We start from the raw sequence: 6,391 nt of genomic DNA, 5'->3' as shown, positions 1-6,391 counted from the left end.
CTTAAAAATATTTACCTCTTGATATGATTAAGAATGTACCAATTATCCATGGAACCTTGAAACAGTAACCATACAGAGTTCTCTGCTTTGGTTTATGAAAACAATAGATACAACATGTTAAGATGTTTTACTCATAATATCTATGCATTATTATTTTCCCCAAGTCCTGTAACTCAAGAAGAAAAATCGCCATTAACACAAATAAGAAACTCATAGGAGGCCCTCTCTGTCTTTCTTTTTAGGAAGTTGATGCCATGTTTGTTTCTCGTTTTTCTATGCCTAACTCTCTTTTCTGGAAGACACTAAAACATGGTAAAACTTGAACCAGAAGCACGATTTTTAAAATAACAGGAACACAGTACAGTAATGCTGCTACTTACCTTGGTCTCTATGAAAGGGCTCAGGCACACTCACAATCAACCAATGAGGTTGATGCACCTTTCTTTCAAGGTGCAGAGAGAGAGGGACCTTAGAGACCAAGTGGTCCTATTTCACTTGACAGATAAGGGAAAAGTAGGGTGATTTGAATAAGACCATCCATTGAGTTAGTGGTGGAGCCGAAATTTAGAATCAGGGTTTCCTAGCTGCTGAGCCCACTAGCATTTGTATTACATTTTCTACTAGAATTCTGTTCAGACTGAGAGCAGCAGTTAACAACCATGGCTGTATAAAACATCGGTTGAGGAGCTTTAAAAATATACAGGTGCTGACCCCGTCCCTGATTCCGTACATCCAGAGGCAGGTCCCAGAAATCTGTGTTTTTCAAAGCCCCCCAACGTGATTTTGATGTGTCGAGAACTACTGTAAGGCAAGGGAGTGAGCTCCTCTGGCACTGTGGCGGGCCGCTAGACCCACAGCACCTGAAAATGAGTTTTCAACTCTCATCTGCCTCTTTTGAACCTGTTGGGGAATGCCTGATCTCAACTGTAACTATGCAAGCAAGCCCTTTTAACTCTTGGATTTTCTTCCCTTTCCTCTGACCACTTCAAACTCAGATATAGGTAAGCTATCATTCAAACCTTCAGCCGCCGAGGGTGGTGTGGATCATTGGATTTCTACCACCTTTCGGGAAGAAGTTTCGATATCCCTTTCCCAGAGGGTATTTAAATATGCAAATCGCTGGGAAGACCAGATAGGACAACAGAGAGGATCAATGGAGATGAACTCTGGCAGGTTTTACTCCTTGAGTAGATACCAAGAGTAAATCCCAGAATGCATTTTAAACGCACTGCCTTAAAGACTGACCAATGGCTACATCTACAACTGCTGGAAAACAAATTAACTGATACCAAACGAATGAGTCTAGATTCTGTCAAAATGGCAAGTTAGGCTTAAATAAGATTAAAATAAATGTCAGTATCAAGAGTACAAAATCAAGTTGTCCAACCACATAGAGTAACCCCCCTCCCTACGTATTAGAGTTGACTTCCTGGAACCCTCACTGTAGAGGAATCTGTGTTGGGGGGACTTATGAGCCTCGGGGGGGGGGGAAATTGCAGCAGGGAAGTGGGTGTTATGACAGCCCAGACACTTGGTCTGTTCGCTGAAATAAGACACTAAGTAAAGTGAATCTTGTTGGTATTTTACTAATTTCACATCAGTAACAGTGATGACTGGGCAACCGATTTCTGCTTCTCTCTGATCTCAAAGTCAGGACAATCATGCGTCAGTGAAAATGCTGGTCATCACAGTAGTGATAGGGAAAGAATCAAGACAATTGGGTTTTGTCTGGAGAGAAGTAAGCTCAACCTTCCGTTCTACTTTCCTCTTCCAGCACTTGGATCACCACATCATCAGAGCTGTTGGGAGTCTGAATCCCAAGGTTCAACTATCTGTGTGTGGCCTTTCTGCCTGCTGTTTGTAGAATGGGTTTGAATGACATGGCCCGAAGGTCCAGCCTCTTCTTCCCTGTTGAAGCAAACAGAGAAAGACTTACTGGCCTTCATTTGAAGGTTTCTTATTACTGCTTTATAGGGTTGTGGGTAATCGTTTAAATCTTGCCTTCAGGTCAATAAATATTCCATCGAAAGATCTCTCTCCTCTGAATCATCACAGCAATTTGACTTGTGGAACAGCTGCTCCTACATTCTTTGAGTTCTGGATGTTAACCTATGCTGACCTGTGGTATCAACTTTTGATGTGATCACATCTCTGAAAAAGTTCTCAACTATCTTCTGAGGGTGAGAATCTAACACTTCAGCAAAATGTCACTTAAATCAATGTCTTCAAATCCTTCACCACCCAAATGTTTTGCAGATGCTACAACCTTTTCAATTTCGTCTACCACTGGGAGAAAACTTTCAGAGTCCATTACAACCTCATTCCCAAGTTTGTGCCAGGCTCCATTAAGGGTTGCCTGTGTTATTTTTCGCATTGATTCTTCCACTATTGTTAAAGCATTACAAATGGGGAAATTTTGTCAAGCTACTTTCACAGTCAGTTCTGGCGTCTCTCTCATACGATCTGCAAGGTAATCAAATATACGCCAAGTACAGTACCTCACAAACAATTTTCAGCACTCCCAGATGCTTGGGTTGAAGGAGTGGAGTTGTACTGGGGGGTGGAGGTGACTGGAACACAAGGATCAGCATTTACTATCGCACTTTTGGCAGTAGGAGCAGGTGTCCAAAAGCAGCAACTTTGAATTCAAGGTTTTTTGTTTTTTGTTTTTTGTTTTTTTTGGTTTAAATATTGTCTAACCTCAGGAATGAAGACTTCAAAAACTGGCCCAAAAAGAGTTTCTCAGTGATCCCTACTTTATGGTTTCCCTTCATGTAAACAGAAAAGTGTTTCTAGCATTCTCTTTTAAGAGGGCAAGGACTTCGCAATCTGTGAAGCAATGTGGGTTTAATCAATCACCAGAACCGTTGGAACGAAACAGAACTTTGAGCTTGTCCTTTCCAGGCTTGAAGCCTCTGGTCTTTTTCTCATCCTCTGCAAAAGGTGTGCAAGTAGGCATGTACTTCCTGAACAGGGCCATTTCGTCAGCACTGAAAAAACAGCCATTTCCCTCAATCCGTTCCCTCAGGTATTCAGGGTAGCCAGCAGCAGCCTCACGATCTGCTTCCTCTGCCGACCATTTCTTTTCAGACAGACCACAGCATTTCTTAAACCTAGCCAACCACCCTTTACTCACAGTGAATGTTGTAACCTTTTGTCCAGATGAAAATTGAAACTTGCGTTTTTGTGATGCTCGCTGGCAGATTACGCATACAGGAGGAGGCCTATGCAGCTCTCTCTGGGTTAGAAGCCACACGTGCACATCTTTTCCATGGTCTCTGTGTTGGCATTTCACGTTATGTATGATGTTCTTGATGATTCTAGTGTGCTCCTCGATTGATTGGCCCTAATAGCATCTTATTTTTATTGTGCAAATCATAGATTTATTAATGCCAAAAAAAGGAAAAAAAGGGCCCTAGAGAGGTCTTGGTTTCACCATTATTGAGCATTTCGAGAACTTTCATTTCGTTTGCTGCAAACATCACTTTTCTTGCCCTCTTTGCTCTTCTAGCATCTGCACTCTTGCTTTTCTGCTTGGGTGCCATTCCTACCCAGACTCAACGCAAATTTCTAATTAGTGACAGTTTTAGATCACTGAGCAGTACACGACACTAATTCGTGATACGCACGAAGCAAATGACAACATTCACAAGACAAATAAAAACAGCAAAACGGCTTTTGCGTGACAACACGTGTGTGTGCTCAATGGCTGCAGAGGGGACAACAGGCAGAAGAACAAGGGCAGAAGCAAGCGACCCGGGTGTCGGTCTCGTCACATGAGACAGTCGGCAGGATAACGTGATGGCGACGTGAACTTGCATGCTGTTCCCAAACTCTCAAAGGCGCAGAGTAGGCAAACTCCAGTTTTGTAGGAAAATGACTTGCAGTTGTGAAGGGATCGCGGAAGTCAGGAGTGAAGGTCAAGTCTGCCTGGCTGGGATGAGAAGCACAAATAGCACCGGCTAGGAGAGAGCAGACACAAAAATAGGAAATGAAGTCAGGAACAGAGGCAGATTGCCTAAGTAGCTTTTACATTAGCGAGGAGAACATGAACTTGGGATAATAATAATATATGCCAACCTGCCCTTACAGAGGCTGGACCAATTTGTATGCTTACCAACAGTGGAGGAGAGCCCTCTTCTCCCATATGTTCACCAACATGAAATATTACCAATCTTTGTCATTTGCACCAAACAGAAGGTGAATAGCAAGGTATCTCAGTTTTGTTTTAATTTTCATTTCTTTAATCATCTTTCCATATGGTGAGCCATTTCTACTCCATCTTTAAATTGTCCGTTTATATCCTTTGCCCACTCAAAAATTTTTCTCCTACTGATTTGTAGGCACTATTAGCATATTAGAGAACTCTCCTTTTCTTTTTCGTTTTTTAAAAAATTTATTTATTTTGAGAGAGAGAGAGTATGTGTGTGTGTGTGTGTGTGAGCAGGGGAGGGGCAGAGAGAGAGAGAGAGAGAGAGGGAGGGAGAAGCTCCAGCAGGCTCCAGACCGTCAGTACTCAGCCTGACACAGGGCTCAAACCCATGAACCATGAGGTCATGACCTGAGCCAAAATCAAGAGTCAGATGCTTAACCGACTGAGCCACCCAGGCGCCCCTACGGAACTCTTAAACTCTATGCTGCAAACATTTTCTTTAAGCCTGCCATTTACTTTTTAATTTTGTCTTTTGCCATAAAGACGTTCAGATATTTATGTAATCAAATGTTTCATGCCTTGCTTTGAAAAGCTTTCGCCTCCCTAAGATGATAAAAATGTGTTCACGTATTTTCTTCCAATATTTTTATAGTTCTGCGGTATTATTTCGAGGTATTGAGGAAAGGAAGGATTCCTTGATGAATGATGGTGGAATGACTGACCATCCAGCTACAAGAGTGTCAGGCCTCTCTCGATGGCACTTCCCCTCTGTACGGGAGACAGGAGTTCTGGTAGACTCCGAGCCCCACGCTGATTCCCAGTTGATGGCTCAGCTTTCTCCGGAGGTCACTATAGCTCGAGGAGGGGAGAGTAATGAATAATTAATTACTCTGTATTTTTCTGGCTTAAGTTCTGTTCTGCTACCGGTCTATACTCCTGACTTCTGTCAGCTGAGGGACAGTACCAAGTTCTCAGATCTCTGATCTGCCAATAATCGCGTCACTCATAATTCACAGTCAATCACAGTTTGGGCACGACTGGAGGAATCTGGATATGAGTAAGCTGTCAGGTAGAATAGGTGACTGCCGTTGACTTTATTAGGTATAATAACGGAACCGCGGTAAGATAGGTGAATACTCACTTTTGAGGGTGGAGAACTGAAGCAAATACATAAACTCATCACTTATTTTATCAAAAATGTTAACAATTGTTAAATCCAGGTGCTTGGCAAGTGGGCATTCACTTCACTACTTTATTTCTCTGCAGACTTGAACACTCATAATAAAAAGTGTGTGTGTGCGCATGCACATGTGTGCATGAGGTAATAATCTCGTATTTCATGGCCACATTTTAGGTACCATCACGTCTCTGTCAGTGACTTTTCAGGTTAAATACCAGATTAAGAATTACAACTAAAGAGAGGCGCCTGGGTGGCTCAGGTTAAGCGTCCGACTCCTGATTTCAGCTCAGGCCACGATCTCATGGCCGTGGGATCAAGCCCCGTGTCAGGCTCTGCATTGACAGCACAGAGCCTGCTTGGGATTCTCTCCCTCTCTCCACCACTCGTACTCTCTCTCAAAATTAAATAAACTTTTTAAAAAATACAACTAAAGAACAACTGATCACTGGAGGGGAATCACTTTAATGAAGTATTTTCCCCCCGTTAAATCAATAGATTAAATACTAAGGCATCACACAGCCTGAATCCCAGTATCAATTTAAAGGTATGAGACCAATTTCCAGGTCTCCTTTTTCCCTACCAAACTGGAACAGAAGATTTATGGCAATTTAATCCAAAAGGAGATTATCTGAACCTTGGGACAGCTCAGCTTCATAATACTAATAGCACCTCTTTTCCACACCGTACAAGAGATGGAGATTTATGAAAGGAAATCAGGAGCAAACAAGAGGATAAAAACTGATAACCCAGGGTAGGGAGACTGACTACTTATGTGCGTAACCGAATCACTGGGTAAAACTTCATTCGACCAACTTTCAAATGAGAAAATACATTTCTACCCACAAAATTCACTTTGGGTCAGCCTTTCACCCTGTGTCCTTTGACCTTTTGCTAAGGGACATGTCACTTTTCTAAGACACTGGCACCAGGCCAGTGTGAAGAATAAAGTGTCTGAAACAAACGTCCTCCGTCACCTTTCAGTTCTGTGAGTTGTGCAGAGCTTCGAGGCGGTTAGGACGCTATCAAATAACGGTATAACCAAGAGTTCCTCTTCTCAA

General features: G+C 42.5%; 1 long non-coding RNA gene across 2 annotated transcripts in view; it reads right to left on the bottom strand.

Moving 5' to 3' along the window:
- Positions 1 to 1,928: 1,928 nt before the first annotated feature.
- Positions 1,929 to 6,391, bottom strand: part of LOC128311463 (uncharacterized) — a 52,652-nt gene continuing 48,189 nt past the window's right edge. For both annotated transcript variants that reach the window (XR_008289880.1, XR_008289879.1), the window contains exon 6: positions 1,929 to 3,962. This is a non-coding gene — a long non-coding RNA (uncharacterized LOC128311463). The remainder of the gene's footprint in view (positions 3,963 to 6,391) is intronic.

This window comes from Acinonyx jubatus, chromosome X (assembly GCF_027475565.1).
Source record: "Acinonyx jubatus isolate Ajub_Pintada_27869175 chromosome X, VMU_Ajub_asm_v1.0, whole genome shotgun sequence".
NCBI lineage: Eukaryota > Metazoa > Chordata > Mammalia > Carnivora > Felidae > Acinonyx > Acinonyx jubatus.
This window is presented reverse-complemented; position numbering and strand designations above follow the sequence as displayed.